The following is a 17,583-nucleotide window of genomic DNA, read 5'->3' on the forward strand; positions in this document are numbered from 1 at the left end:
ACATTCGAACTTGACTATATCAAAACTCCCATGAAACCCCTCAGCCAATTTGTGAAAGTTTTGGAATAACTATAATTATTTTTCAAAGTGCATACAAAAAAAAGAGCTATGATCTTTGAAACATAATTACTAGGCCTTATAATCTCATAATATAATAATAATTCCTCATTTTAAATTCCAGACTACATTAACCCATCCATAATTAGATTTTAACCAATTAATTTAAACCAAAAATCAAAGCATTGATAATAAAATATGCCCACCCCTATATTACACCTACACAATCAGTAAGGTAAGCTTCAAGCCGCAACAAACAAATAAATTAACTCATACTATTATCAGACATGTGTTGTTAGAAAAATTTCCTGGTTAGCAAAATTTTAAATAGTTTTCGTTCTTAATCGTCTAAAATCATGAATAAGTTTAACGGCAATTCTCTCTGAACGCAAGTGCAATTATTTCCCTCAATGTCCAGGTATTTTTATAAACAATAGAATAACCTTAATGTAAATGTTGCAAATGTCCATCCATCTCCCCCCAAGCTCGCTTTTAGTAGCGAGTAATGAACAAATAATAAGTCTTGAATTAACCCCATCCCAGGCCTAAAACTAAAATTTTTAAAAATGTCTTTCTTAAAACAAAAATTATTAGTAAGACTCAAGTTGGTCCTTTAGTTTGTAGACAATATACATATTAAAGTACCTAATGATTACAACTTTAAAGTATTACTGTTTTATCTTCTAAGAACACGCACCCATGATTAATCTTCTGACACAAAATTCCACATTTTTGAAGATAGATGTTGAAATTTTTGCTATAGGGTTCTCTGATACGCCGAATACGATGGTATGATTTTCGTTAAGATTCTACGATTTTTAGAGAGTGTTTCCCCCTATTTTCCAAAACAAGACAATTTTTCTCAGGCTCGTAACTTTTGATGACAAGAACTAAATTTAATGAAAGTTTTATATTTAGAATTAGCATGAAAATTCAATTCTTCTGAAATATCCTCTAACATCAAAATTCAGTTTTTTTTAAGTTTTATTACTATTGAGCCGAGTCGCTCCTTACTTCAAAATTCGTTACCACGAACTGTTTGATAGTTTTTTTTTACTTTTTTTTCACTTCCGGGCGTAAAGCCAATATACAATAGATGTCTTATAAGCCCATTTAGGTAGATGAAAGATGGGCAGTGAATCTCGTAAGATGTCCAGGCGAACTGACGTTAGAGAGAAAATAACCAAATACTTCCTAATTACTTCAATAACGAAAGAATCTTTCTTGAAATCAGAATAAAATAACTTGCAAAAATAAGCCTGTTTTTGGAATAGGTGATACCACGGATCTTTCGTAATGGTTTTTACGCCCTTTAGCCTATTCAGACACAGAATCTTTACTAGAAGCGTCTTCGCTATTCTTTGATCCCCTTTTGGTTTTTGACATTGGCCGAGCATCATTGCTTGCTAGAGTTTTATATTTCCTGGGAGCTTGCCTTTTGATTATTTCATTAGACTAGGAAAGTACTCATCAGGCAATCTTCTTAGGCAGTATTTACACCAAGAAGTCTTTCTTAGAACTAAATTATCCTAACCCATGTCAAAGTCTGTACACTGATAATATATATTAATTACTTTTGAGACTACTGAGATATTTGCTATTGGACTTTAAAGTTTCATTACTATTGAGCCAAATGGCTCTTTATCACAGTTTGTTACCACAAACTACTTAAGTATAAATTGATTTTTATAAAAAACATTACTTCCTTTCTCAGCTCCAATTTAGATTTGTTAATATTTTTAAATTAACTATGTTAATTCTATTTCTTGATGACTATAGCGTATTAGCCCCTTAGATCAATGCTAAACAACTCAAACAATACTTAATATATCTCACCGTCACGCAATCCATTTTTCCTTTATATCATATTTATTCAAGAAATAATTTATTAAATGTTAATTACAGATAAGAAATGATGATCTTAACATTTTTGATGACCATGTGTATAGGTGCCCATACACAAGATGTCGTAAAGCATGGGATAATATTCAAACACGAAAATTCACTTCTAACTAGTAACAACGCTTGGTTAATATTTATGAAGCTAGAACCTAAGCCATTTGAAACATTGTTCCAACAAGTTATAAGACTGGAGAAAAATATATTTGATCGGAAAGAATCAATTTTTCAATTTTTAAAATCAGACAAAGGACTACAGGCGAGCAAAAGCAACCATAAAGAAAAGAAACACATGCCATCCCCAACCTATCCAAAATCAAAATAAAAAGAATAGTAGATGATTTTGATGCAAAAATGGCCGAAATTGATAAAACTATAGGACTCGGGAAAGCCATTGAAAAGAGAAAAAAAAGATCAATTAACGAAAACCAAAACTCAGATACCGATAAAGAGACCCAAAATATAATTAAACCAATTAAGACCCAACTTAGACAAAGAAAATTTTATGATGGACAATATGCATTATTAAACGAATTAAAACAGTATGGAATTTCTTCAAGGAACTATGGAAGGGACCAAAACAAGCTAACAAGGCTGAGAAGAAGCCCATACAGAAAGAAATAAATTTGTCTGAAATAAAGCCAACAGAAGTTGAAACGAAAAACGTAAGAAATATTTCCCCAAACACACAACAAACCGCTGCAATTGAAACCCAAACAACAAACATTGTATCTGACCTTTTAAAACGAACAAATAAAATACCAGCGATAATAAGGGGAATAGAAAATATTGAAGTAGGATCAAATTCCACTAATGGTACCAGCAAACCGAAATAAAAGTTTGAATGTCAATACTTCTGTAGAATAATAAACGTTACAACGGAAGCTACCAAAATCAACACAACCTCCCAGATTCCATATCTTACTTCTAATACCAAAGAAAAAACAAACGAATTAATGGAAATCTCCAAAAGCACCTCAAAGAAATACAAAACGACTACCTTCTGGAAATACGATACTCAGAACGAGGAAACCACAGCAGAAACTGAATTTACTCCAACAACAATCGAAACTAAACATACCCCAAAAACAGAAGTGGAAGAAACATTCCCCTCGTCAAACCCCACGACAACTGACCCACAACCAATAGACTTAGACACCTCAATGTCAGAAATTACTACAGAAACTATACCTGGTTTACTAATGCCAATTAAGAACGATGAAATTTCAATAACAGTAAGGCAACCATGGTAATCAACTAGCTGGTTATGGACTTCTACGAAGAAGGGAAGAATACAAGTTAGGTGGCAAATTCTTTTTGTCGAGACAGACTATGGTAGAACACAATGTATGGATGGAGACAAAAAATGTCAAGATGAAAGTCACTGGAGAGAATGTTGGACAATAGATGGTAAAAAACTTGCGAGCGACTGGCCATGGCTGACGAACCAGCAAAGAATGAATTAGAACCCCTCCCGGAATTAACCATGGAAAATGCCCATAAAATATCAACTCATCAGGCATTCCTCATATTATATAGACAAAGGTTGGAAGCGTTATTTGAACTATTCAATATAGAAATACAAAAACTCAAACAAAGCACGACCCGTATATTTGAAGTATTTTTCCGGAGGAGTAAATATAAAAGATCAACCACTTTAATTCCAATAGTAGGGAAGCTTGCTTTTCGACTATTCGGTTTGTCAACCGAAGAAGATTTAAATATATTAAGATATAATGTTAAAAGGCTCAACACAGCCATGAATACAACACTACATGTGCAAAAAGTACAAGCAAGTATCGCCAATTATCAAAAAGACAAAATTGAGGCCATATCCAAGAAAATCTCAAGAACACTCAACACAATGAACTATTTAAAAATGAAGTAGACAGAGTAATCTCCGATTCCAGCCTAAGAATGGTGTCATTCGACATTGTTATTATTTCTTTGTTGAACTTAGCCACTGATGTCAGTAAATTTGAATTCGCGTTATTTGAATTAACAGGAGGATTCCTTTCTTACGACTTAGTGGATCCCTCGGATCTTAAGAACATCCTAAACGAAATAAAAACTCACTTAACATTTGGTCTCCACTTACCAGTAGAACCAGAAGTAGCTAACTTGTTTTTATATTATACCAAACTAAAGGTACATATCACCGAGATCAATGAGCAACTATTTGCTGTAGTCATAATTCCTTTAATTAATCAACAATCCTTATATGACCTATACAAAATATCTACCTTCCCCATCAACATTAAAGAGACAAACTCCTTCATGAGCATCATCCCAGAAGCGGATATATGTTAATAGATCAAGACAGAAAAAATACGCACTAGCAAATGCCGAAGAATTAAAAGAATGCGTGTCATTTAAAAATTTGGTCTGCCAACTAACATTACCTATATATAACGTAAATATAGGATAGAGCATGCTAGATCTATTCCTAAAAGAATCACAGCAACAATATATTCCTGATTCTTGTGAAGCCTTAATAGGAAATACCAAAAAAGAAACTCTCATTAATTTGCGGAACGACTTATGGTTATTTACAGTACCTAAAAAGACAGTAGGAACCCTATCCTGCTATAACAATACAGAAAAAATTGACCCACATTGTAACTAACAGAACAATTGTAACTAAAGAAACAACTGTCCAAACACCTCTAATCACAACCAGCACTAACGTCATGAGCCCAAAAATAATTAACTTTCAAGGAATAAACTTGTCCTTCACGATTCCAAATATAAATGATGAGGAATCTAAAACATCCATATTGCCAAAAATAGAAAAGATTAAAGGTACAACGCAATTCACAAAACTAAAGGAAGCGTTAGATATGCAAATACCCTTATTCACTGACGAAGACCAAAGGTTGAAATATGTGGAGAGCCAAAACGGTTTGTTCTCACCAAACTCATGGTATACTATTATAATCACTATATTCATGGTATTTCTTATTTCCCTAACAATAAGAGCGCTACTAACAATTAACTATGGGAAACTACTGAAGCGAAAAAGGATAAATAATGATGCAATTGAAGCACAAGAGATGCATCAATTAAACCCTACTGCTCCTGATGATATTTAAGCCATTTTAACAGGGAGGATGTAATATTCCGGGAAAATTGAGAGGTCTTTCCCCGTACGTTAACATCCTTTCCCTAAGTAGGAAATATTATTGGTGTATAACAGGTAAAAGGCTATGATGCAACATACTGTTTTACTTTTTGGCATATACATCAAAAATACTATTGGCAGAAAATCTTATGTAAATATAGCCCTCGAACAAGCACGAAAAATTCGTTCCTATTTTTTTTATGTGCAAGAGATTTAAGAGGTCATCTCTTGTAATTTTGCTGCTCTATTTCCAAACTAAAGATATTCCAAGGCGTGATGATTGAAAGGCTATGATGCAAAATGTGTTACTTTTAGACTAATCACGCATTGGAAGTTCAAAAATTTTTTGGATTAAAGTATGACCCAGAACATATTAAGACCTCTATGAAATCTTATATTTAACCAGCCTCTTTTGTTCAGTGTTTTTATGTTGACAGGTAATCATAATAATATAGTAATAGTGTAATACACATAAAAATATTCTTAATTACTATATAACCTCATATACATCACGTTACTTCGAATGTACATGAAAAATTATTAGAATTTAAAATTTCTTATTAGAAATTGTACATTCAATTTTCCTTTGAATTTTAAAAAAATATTACTGTTATGCAATTATATATTATTATTATGCAATTTTACGTTAAAATAATGCTTCATATTATCGTATCGCTAGTATCATTTTATCTGTTGACAACATGATTCTGCTTGGAAAATTTTTATTACAGAATTTGGCATACTCTTGACATTGGCCGACGAACGTCATGGTCAAAGACTGGAAAGCACCTATCATAATTTATCAACCGCCGAAGAATGCCCGAAAGACACATCTGATTCAACCGGACAACTATCACCTAAGTGACATCCCAAATAGAACCAACTACTTACTACAATCATATTCATCTTTCTGACTGAACACCGTAGACTAGAGAAGACGTAACATCCAGCCAGATGGTACAACCACAACATACCCACGAAGACACCATAGATGATAACCTAATTCAATATGGAGACCTAATGTCAGCAGAGTCATAGACCTAGATGAAGATTTAGAACAGAAAATCCTGAATCCTAGTTTTTTAAACTAAGGAATCAACTACAAAGTAAGGTCTTAAATACTACCTCAATCAATTGAATTAAAGACAATAAAGATAACTCTTAAAATGCAGAAGAGAGCAGGAACGGGACGGAAGAGCCGTAGTACCGACGGTACTTTTGTACTTAAACTGCTGGGGATAGGTGATTCCGGGTCCCGCGCTTCCCATTTTAAGGGCTAGTTGCTTCGGCAGGTGAGTTGTTACACTCCTAAGCGGTTTCCGACCTCCATGGCCACCGTCCCAGCAAGAGATTAGGAAGAAAAATGACCGGGGGGTTTTGGGCAAAAATTATCTTCCATAATCTTATTTTTTACAAGAAGTACAGTTTCAGTTAAATAAAGTTTGAGAAAAAAATCACTTAAAATGGGAGAAGCACTTGGCACAGACAGATTGTTGTTGGAAGAATTCATTTCTGCTGGTGTTGCACTTTCATGTGGTGCAATAGTGTTCGCTGTTGGATTTGGAGGATCCCTCCTTTATTATCACCGCAGTCAAATACCAGCGGTGACAAATATTATGAAGACTATTATGATGGAGGAGGTAAACCACAGGACCTTTTCCAGCTTGTTGACATCCCTCGGCAATGCCGCAATGACAGAAATCGTTTCATCAGTTTTTGCCTTATGTAGAAGAATTTTTATGAATCTCATAAGGAGAATGTGAAGTGAATGTTGATGTGATTTTTTAATTGAAAAATTTTAGGAAATTAAATTCTCGAAAATCAAAATCAGCCCCGCGCTTCCCATTTTGTGAAAGCGTGAAAACAATACAGTCTTTACAATTGCTAAATTTTTAAACAACAAAAACATTTAAAGGTGATAGATTAGAAGATGACATTATATTTGTTCAATCAGTAAATAGGGCAAGGACACGAAAATTGTGATTGGTCTGAAATTAATATCCTAAAATAATAAGTGATGAACAATTAAAAGTGCCAAATAGTGAATTAATAAATTAAATTAAATAAAAGTGCCAGTGGAAATCTTTTTGTATAATGTTGTATATTTTTTATTTTATTGTTAAAATGCCTGGATCAATTGAAAATTAAATATAACAGTTAAAATTGTTAATAATTCAAATAAAAACAAACAATTGGAACCAGGTATTCATGTGTAATAACAGTTAATGTCAAGTGTTGTTGTTAAGTAATTTTTTTTAGTGCTAGGTGCAGGATATATATATATATAAGGTGAAGGAAATATTTCTTAATATTTAAAATCATCACTATAAGGTCATGGAGTTATAATAAAATTTTTATAGACAATAAGGATTAAATGCAATATTTAAAGAAAAAGATTAGACTGATTGATGGGGACATCAATCTACAACGGGAAAGGGGATATGTAACATATAGACCAGCCCCTTCCCTCCCCCCTCTATAAAATGCAGTACCAAATCTCTCATTCACATCCCCTTAGAAATTCTCAAATACAAGACCAGACCTCCCATCCATACAAACTCTTAAGTTCAAGACTAAATTTCTCAGAAATACCCCTTTAGTAAATTTCAATTAGAAAGATTTAAATAAAATCATATAGAATTTAGCAGTTATTCAATACTTTGGACTACGTACATTTAGACACAAGTTAAATGTTCCTTTTGGAACCAACTAACAGGTTTATTTGAACTCTAGGTTTTTTCCTTGCTATGAAAATAACTTCTGGGTGCGGGACTAGTCACATGATTGGAGAATACCAACAATAGCGGAGGTCAACCGCCCAGGTCACCAAGCCTGTCCGGGGAGTTCTTGTTTAGAAATCGCGTTGGATATATCAGCTCAACGCAAGGAGCGAGTAGTCAGTTTCAAGGGAGTTTTGATATAGTCAAGTCCGAGTGTTCATATGCACCTTTTCATGCTATAAGTTATTGGAGCTATTTTGTCCAAAGTTGTATGTTGTAAGTAAATAAAACTTATTGTATTTAATCATCTTCTGTCTATGTACTAGGGCATCAGGTACAGTTCCTCTAGTCTTCAGGTTTGGTCCCAAGGGAATCTATATTGCCTCAGGAGACCTCGAATATCACTGAGATGGTTCTGTCTCTCAGGTTACTGGGGATTATATACAAAGCCTTTTTATTCTGTTAGTAATTTAGCTCCCATATCTCGTATCCGCATTAAGCTATTAAGAATTAGAAAAGTCCCAAGCACCTCAAGGTAAAAATCCCCCTAAGTAAACTTCCTACCAAACACATTATTTCACCAAAACCCCCCGTAACATATGGCGCGGTCGGTAGGATTAGTTGACGTTTCTTTGCTCTGTTGATGCATTCGTTAGTGTCTGGTGACAGTTCCGTGAGCTGCTTCAGACTCTACTGTTTTACCATCGGGACAAACCAAAACTGAAGTCATCATTCCCAATGAACCAAATCCTTGAGCAACGGTGTCAGATTGAACATCCCCGTCATAATTTTTACAGGCCCAAACAAAACCACCTTCGGCTTTCATGCAATAGGCAACCATATCGTCAACAAGACGGTGCTCATACCAAATTTTCTTGGCTTCAAACTGATCTTTGTAATCACTGTCATATATCTCCTGAAAAATATCCTTGAATCTTCCGTCGTATTTCTTCAAAATTGTATTTTTGGTCGAGAGGTAAATTGGGTAGCATTTTGCCAACGCAACTTGAAAGGATGAGTGGGCGAAATCTCTAATAGAAGAATCTGTGTTGTACATTCCCACAGCTATGCCAGGACCTTCAAATTTGTTTACAACATGAGATATAGTTTCATTCCCATCAGCAGCTAGCCATTTTATTTCTAAAGTTCCAGCACCTGGCACAAGGAAATCAGTGGCTCTATAAACATACAACTTTGGACAAAATAGCTCCAATAACTTATAGCTTGAAAAGGTGCACAAGAACATTCGAACTTGTCTATATCAAAACTCCCATGAAACTGACACTTATACCTTAATACGACACCCTCAGCCAATTTGTGAAAGTTTTGGAATAACTATAATTATTTCTCAAAGAACATACAAAAAAAGAGCTATGATCTTTGAAACATAATTACTAGGCCTTATAATCTTATAATATAATGATAATTCCTCATTTTAAATTCCAGACTACATTAATCCATCTATAATTAGATTTTAACCAATTAATTTAAACCAAAAATCAAAACATTGATAATAAAATATGCCTACCCCTATATTACACCTACACAATCAGTAAGGTAAGCTTCAAGCCGTAACAAACAAATAAATTAATTCATACTATTATCAGACATGTGTTGTTAGAAAAATTTCTTGGTTAGCAAAATTATAAATAGTTTTCGTTCTCAATCGTCTAAAATCATGAATAAGTTTAACGGCGATTCTTTCTGAACGCAAGTGCTATTATTTCCTTCAATATTTAGGTATTTTTATAAACAATAAAATAACCTTAATGTAAATGTTGCAAATGTCCATCCATATCCCCCCAAGCTCGCTTTTAGAAGCGAGTAATGAACAAATAATAAGTCTTGAATTAACCCCATCCCAGGCCTAAAACAAAAGTTTTTAAGAAAGTCTTTCTTAAAACAAAAATTATTAGTAGACTCAAGTTGGTCCTTTAGTTTGTAGACAATATACATATTAAAGTACCTAATGATTACAACTTTAAAGTGTTACTGTTTTGCCTTCTATAAACAAGCACCCATGATTAATCTTCTGACAAAAAATTCCACATTTTTGAAGATAGATGCTTGAAATTTTCGCTATAGGGTTCTCTGATACGCCGAATACGATGGTATGATTTTCGTTAAACGATTTTTAGGGGGTTTTTCCCCCTATTTTCCAAAATAAGACAATGTTTCTCAGGCTCGTAACTTTTGATGACAAGAACTAAATTTAATGAAAGTTTTATATTTAGAATTAACATGAAAATTCGATTCTTCTGATATATTTTCTAACATCAAAATTCAGTTTTTTTTAAGTTTTATTACTATTGAGCCGAGTCGCTCCTTACTTCACAATTCGTTACCACGAACTGTTTGATAGTTTTTTTTTACTTTTTTTTCACTTCCGGGCGTAAAGCCAACATACAATAGATGTCTTATAAGCCCATTTAGGTAGATGAAAGATGGGCAGTGAATCTCGTTAGATGTCCAGACGAACTGACGTTAGAAAGAAAATAACCAAATACTTCCTAATTACTTCAATAACGAAAGAATCTTTCTTGAAATCAGAATAAATTAACTTGCAAAAATAAGCCTGTTTTTGGAATAGGCGATACCACGGATCTTTCGTAATGGTTTTTACGCCCTTTAGCCTATTCAGACAAAGAATCTTCACTAGAAGCGTCTTCGCTATTCTTTGATCCCCTTTTGGTTTTTGACATTGGCCGAGCATCATTGCTTGCTAGAGTTTTATATTTCCTGGGAGCTTGCCTTTTGATTATTTCATTAAACTAGGAAAGTACTCATCAGGCAATCTTCTAAGGCAGTATATACACCAAGAAGTCTTTCTTAGAACTAAATTGTCCTAACCCATGTCAAACTCTGTACACTGATAATATATATTAATTACTTTTGAGACTACTAAGATATTTGCTATCGGACTTTAAAGTTTCGTTACTATTGAGCAAAATCGCTCTTTATCACAGTTTGTTACCAGAAACTACTTAAGTATAAATTGATTTTATAAAAAACATTACTTCCTTTCTCGGCTCCAATTTAGATTTGTTGATATTTTTAAATTAACCATGTTAATACTATTTCTTGATGACTATAGCGTATTAGCCCCTTAGATCAATGCTCAACAACTCAAATAATACTTAATATATCTCACCGTCACGCAATCCATTTTTCCTTTCTATCATATTTATTCAAGAAATAATTTATTAAATGTTAATTACAGATAAGAAATGATGATCTTAACATTTTTGATGACCATGTGTATAAGTGCCCATAAACAAGATGTCGTAAAGCATGGGATAACATTCAAACACGAAAATTCACTTCTAACTAGTAACAACGCTTGGAAAATATTTATGAAGCTAGACCCTAAGCCATTTAAAACATTGTTCCAACAAGTTATAAGACTGGAGAAAAATACATTTGATCTGAAAGAATCAATTTTTCAATTTTTAAAATCAGACAAAGGACTACAGGCAGGCAAAAGCAACCATAAAGAAATGAAAGACATGCCATCCCCTACCTATCCAAAATCAAAATAAAAAGAATAGTAGATGATTTATATGCAAAAATGGCCGAAATTTATAAGGCTATAGGACTCGGGAAAGCCATTGAAAAGAGAAAAAAGATCAATTAACGAAAACCAAAACTCAGATACCGATAAAGAGACCCAAAATATAATTAAACCAATTAAGACCCAACTTAGACAAAGAAAATTTATGATGGACAACATGTATTATTAAACGAATTGCCCACAGTATGGAATTTCTTCAAGGAACTATGGAAGGGACCAAAACAAGCTAACAAGGCTGAGAAGAACCCCATACAGGAAGAAATAAATTTGTCTGAAATAAAGCCAACAGAAGTTGAAACGAAAAACATAAGAAATATTTCCCCAAACACACAACAAACCGCTGCAATTGAAACCCAAACAACAAACATTGTATCTAACCTTTTAAAACGAACAAATAAAATAAAAGCGATTATAAGGGGAATAGAAAATATTGAAGTAGGATCAAATTCCACTAATGGTACCAGCAAACCGAAATACAAGTTTAAATGTCAATACTTCTGTAGAATAATAAACGTTACAACGGAAGCTACCAAAATCAACACAACCTCCCATATTCCCTATCTTACTTCTAATACCGAAGAAAACACAAACGAATTAATGGAAATCTCCAAAAGCACCTCAAAGAAATACGAAACGACTACCTTCTGGAAATACAATACTCAGAACGAGGAAACCACAGCAGAAACTGAATTTACTCCAACAACAATCGAAACTAAACATACCCCAATAACAGAAGTGGAAGAAACATTCCTCTCGTCAAACCCCACGATAACTGACCCACAACCAATAGACTTAGACACCTCAATGTCAGAAATTACTACAGAAACTATCCCTGGTTTACTAATGCCAATTAAGAACGATGAAATTTTAAGAACAGTAAGGCAACCATGGCAATCAACTAGCTGGTTATGGACTTCTACGAAGAAGGGAAGAATACAAGTTAGGTGGCAAATTCTTTTTGTCGAGACGGACTATGGTAGAACCCAATGTATGGATGGAGACAAAAATGTCAAGATGAAAGTCACTGGAGAGAATGATGGACAATAGATGGTAAAAAAAACTTGCGCGCGACTGGCCATGGCTGACGAACCAGCAAAGAATGAATTAGAACCCCTCCCGGAATTAATCATGGAAAATGCCCATAAAATATCAACTCATCAGGCATTCCTCATATTATATAGACAAAGGTTGGAAGCGTTATTTGAACTATTCAATACAGAAATACGAAAACTCAAACAAAGCACAACCCGTATATTTGAAGTATTTTTCCGGAGGAGTAAATATAAAAGATCAACAACTTTAATTCCAATAGTAGGGGAGCTTGCTTCTCGACTATTCGGTTTGTCAACCGAAGAAGATTTAAATATATTAAGAGATAATGTTAAAAGGCTCAACACAGCCATGAATACAACACAACATGTGCAAAAAACACAAGCAAGTATCGCCAATTATCAAAAAGACAAAATTGAGGCCATATCCAAGAAAATCTCAAGAACAGTCAACACAATGAACTATTTAAAAAATGAAGTAGACAGAGTAATCTCCGATTCCAGCCTAACAGTGGTGTCACTCGACATTGTTATTATGTCTTTGTTGAACTTAGCCACTGATGTCAGTAAATTTGAATTCGCGTTATTTGAATTAACATGAGGATCCCTTTCTTACGACTTAGTGGATCCCTCGGATCTTAAGAACATCCTAAACGAAATAAAAACTCACTTAACATTTGGTCTCCACTTACCAGTAGAACCAGAAGTAGCTAACTGGTTTTTATATTATACCAAACTAAAGGTGCATATCACCGAGATCAATGAGCAACTATTTGCTGTAGTCACAATTCCTTTAATTAATCAATCCATATATTACCTATACAAAATATCTACCTTCCCCATCAACATTAAAGAGACAAACTCGTTCATGAGCATCATCCCAGAAGCGGAATATATGTTAATAGATCAAGACAGAAGAAAATACGCACTAGCAAATGCCGAAGAATTAAAAGAATGCGTTTCATTTAAAAATTAGGTCTGCCAACAAACATTACCTATATATAACGTAAAGATAGAATCATGCATGCTAGATCTATTCCTAAAGGAATCACAGCAACAAAATATTCCTGATTCTTGTGAAGCCTTAATAGGAAATACCAAAAGAGAAACTTTCATTAATTTGCGGAACAACTTATGGTTACTTACAGTACCTAAAAAGACGGTAGGAACCCTATCCTGCTGTAACAATACAGAAAAAATTGACCCCAGCTATCGAACCGAAATATTGTTACAGGACGTTGGAACTATTACAATCAAACAAGGTTGCAGACTTGTAAGTAAAGAAACAACTGTCCAAACACCTCTAATCACAACCAGCACTAACGTCATGAGCCCAAAAATAATTAACTTTCAAGGAATAAACTTGTCCTTCACGATTCCGAATATAAATGATGAGGAATCTAAAACATCCATATTGCCAAAAATAGAAAAGAATAGTACAACGCAATTAACAAAAATAAAGGAAGCGTTAGATATGCAAATACCCTTATTCACTGACGAAGACCAAAGGTTGAAATATGTCGAGAGCCAATTCGGTTTGTTCTCACCAAACTCATGGTATAATATTATAATCACTATATTCATGGTATTTCTTATTTCACTAACAATAAGAGCGCTACTAACAATTAACTATGGGAGACTACTGAAGCGAAAAAGGATAAATAATGATGCAATTGAAGCAAAAGAGATGCATCAATTAAACCCTACTGCTCCTGATGATATTTAAGCCATTTTAACAGGGAGGATGTTATATTCCGGGAAAATTGAGAGTTCTTTCCCCGTACGTTAACATCCTTTCCCTACTGTAGGAAATATTGCTGGTGTATAACAGCTAAAAGACTATGATGCAACATACTGTATTACTTTTTGGCATATACATCAAAAATACTCTTGGCAGAAAATCTTATGTAAATATAGACCTCAAACAAGCACGAAAAATTCGTTCCTATTTTTTTTGTGTGCAAGAGATTTAAGAGGTCATCTCTTGTAATTTTGCTGCTCTATTTCCAAACAAAAGATATTCCAAGGCGTGATGATTGAAAGGCTATGATGCAAAATGTATGACTTTTCGACTAATCACGCATTGGAAGTTCAAAATTTTTTTTTTGATTTAAGTATGATCCAGAACATATTAAGACCTCTATGTTATCTTATTTTTAACCACCCTCTTTTGTTCAGTGTTTTTATGTTGACAGGTAATCATAATAATATAGTAATAGTGTAATACACATAAAAATATTCTTAATTACTATATAACCTCATATACATCACGTTACTTCGAATGTACCTTAAAAATTATTAGAATTTAAAATTTCTTATTAGAAATTGTACATTCAATTTTCTTTGAATTTTAAAATAATATTACTGTTATGCAATTATATGTTATTATTATGTTAAAATAATGCTTCATATTATCGTATCGCTAGTATCGTTTTATGTGTTGACAACATGATTCTACTTGGAAATTTTTTATTACAGAATTTGGCATACTCTTGACATTGGCCGACGAACGTCATGCTCAAAGAATGGAAAGCACCTATCATAATTTATCAATCGACGAAGAATGCCCGAAAAACACATCTGATTCAACCGGACAACTATCACCCAAGTGACATCCCAAATAGAACCAACTACTTACTACAATCATATTCATCTTTCTGACTGAACACCGTAGACTAGTGAAGACTCTAAAATCCAGCCAGATGGTACAACCACAACATAACCACGAAGACACCATAGATGATAACCTAATTCAATATGGAAACCTAAAGTCAGCAAAGTCACAGACCTAGATGAAGATTTAGAACAAAACATCCTGAATCCTAGTTTTTTAACTTAGGAAACAACTACAAAGTGAGGTCTTAAATACTACCTCAATCAATTGAATTAAAGACAATAAAGATAACGCTTAAAATACAGAGAGAGCGGGAACGGGACGGAAGAGCCGTAGTACCGGCGGTACTTTTGTACTTAAACTGCTGGGGATAGGTGATTCCGGGTCCCGCGCTTCCCATTTTAAGGGCTAGTTGCTTCGGCAGGTGATTTGTTACACACTCCTAAGCGGTTTCCGACCTCCATGGCCACCGTCCCAGCAACAGATTTGGAAGAAAAATGACCGGGGGGTTTTGGGCAAAAATTATTTTCCACAATCTTATTTTTTACAAGAAGTACAGTTTCAGTTAAATAAAGTTTGAGAAAAAAAATCACTTAAAATGGGAGAAGCACTTGGCACAGACAGATTGTTGTTGGAAGAATTCATTTTTGCTGGTGTTGCACTTACATACGGTGCAATAGTATTCGCTGTTGGATTTGGAGGATCCCTCCTTTATTATCACCACAGTCGCATACCAGCGGTGACAAATATTTTGGAAACTATTGGGATGGAGGAGGTAAACCACAGGACCTTTTCCAGCTTGCTGACATCCCTCGGCAATGTCGTAATGACAGAAATCGTTGCATCAGTTTTTGCTTTATGTAGAAGAATTTTTATGAATCTCATAAGAAGAATGTGAAGTGAATGTTAATGTGATTTTTTAATTAAAAAATTTTAGGAAATAAAATTCTCGAAAATTAAAATCAGTCCCGCGCTTCCCATTTTGTGAAAGCGTGAAAACAAGACAGTCTTTACATTTGCTAAATTTTTAAACAACAAAAACATTTAAAGGTGATAGATTAGAAGATGACATTATATTTGTTCAATCAGTAAATAGGGCAAGGACCCGAAAATTGTGATTGGTGTGAAATTAATATCCTAAAATAATAAGTGATGAACAATTAAAAAGTGCCAAATAGTGAATTAATAAATTAAATTAAATAAAAGTGCCAGTGGAAATCTTTTTGTATAATGTTGTATATTTTTTATTTTATTGTTAAAATGCCAATTAAATATAACAGTTAAAATTGTTAATAATTCAAATAAAAACAAACAATTGGAACCAGGTATTCATGTGTAATAACAGTTAATGTCAAGTGTTGTTGTTAAGTAATTTTTTTTAGTGCTAGGTTCAGGATATATATATATATATATATATATATATATATATATATATATATATATATATATATATATATATATATATATATATATATATATATATATATATATATATAAGGTGAAGGAAAATATTTCTTAAATTTTAAAATCATCACTATAAGGTCATGGAGTTATAATAAAATTTTTATAGATAATAAGGATTAAATGCAATATTTAAAGGAAAAGATTAGACTGATTGATGGGGACATCAATCTACAACGGGAAAGGGGATATATAACATATAGACCAGCCCCTCCCCTCCCCCCTCTATAAAATTCAGTACCAAATCTCTCATTCACATCCCCTTAGAAATTCTCAAATACAGGACCAAATCTCCCATCCATACAAACTCTTAAGTTCAAGACTAAATTTCTCAGTCATACCCCTTTAGTAAATTTCAATTAGAAAGATTTAAATAAAATCATATAGAATTTAGCAGTTATTCAATACTTTGGACTCTGTACATTTAGACACAAGTTAAATGTTCCTTTTGGAACCAACTAACTGGTTTATTTGAACTCTGGGTTTTTTCGACTCAAAACCAGAAGGGAAATCCTTGCTATGAAAATAACTTCTGGGTGCGGGACTAGTCACATGATTGGAGAATACCAACAGTAGCGGGGGTCAACCGCCCAGGTCACCAAGCCTGTCCTGGGAGTTCTTGTTTAGAAATCGCGTTGGATATATCAGCTCAACGCAAGGAGCGAGTAGTCAGTTTCATGGGAGTTTTGATATAGTCAAGTTCGAGTGTTCATGTGCACCTTTTCATGCTATATACAAAGCATGGGATTATATACAAAGCCTTTTTATTCTGTTAGTAATTTAGCTCCCATATCTAATGCGGATGCGAGATATTAAGACTTAGAAAAGTCCCAAGCACCTCAAGGTAAAAATCTCCCTAAGTAAACTTCCCACCAAACTCATTATTTCACCAAAACCCCCCCGTAACATTTGGATAAGAAGCAAAAAGCACTTGTGACGGCAGAAAAGAGGCACCGAGAACACCACCGGGCTTTCGATCCACACTCATTCAACACGGAGGATTACAAGAAGTTGAAAGCTGGCGTTGAGGAGTTCATGGCTCCTATGATCAAACTGTTATCAAGAAATCAGCTGGTTGAAAAGGACCATAT

General features: G+C 33.8%; 1 long non-coding RNA gene and 1 pseudogene across 1 annotated transcript in view; both read right to left on the reverse strand.

The window, feature by feature from the left end:
• The window catches only part of LOC136042952 (uncharacterized), a 77,330-nt gene that overhangs the window by 13,237 nt on the left and 46,510 nt on the right, over window positions 1-17,583 (reverse strand). The gene's annotated exons all lie outside the window — the stretch shown is intronic.
• On the reverse strand, window positions 8,375-9,043 carry LOC136042951 (isocitrate dehydrogenase [NADP] cytoplasmic-like; annotated as a pseudogene).

This window comes from Artemia franciscana, unplaced genomic scaffold, assembly GCF_032884065.1.
Source record: "Artemia franciscana unplaced genomic scaffold, ASM3288406v1 Scaffold_253, whole genome shotgun sequence".
Lineage (NCBI taxonomy): Eukaryota > Metazoa > Arthropoda > Branchiopoda > Anostraca > Artemiidae > Artemia > Artemia franciscana.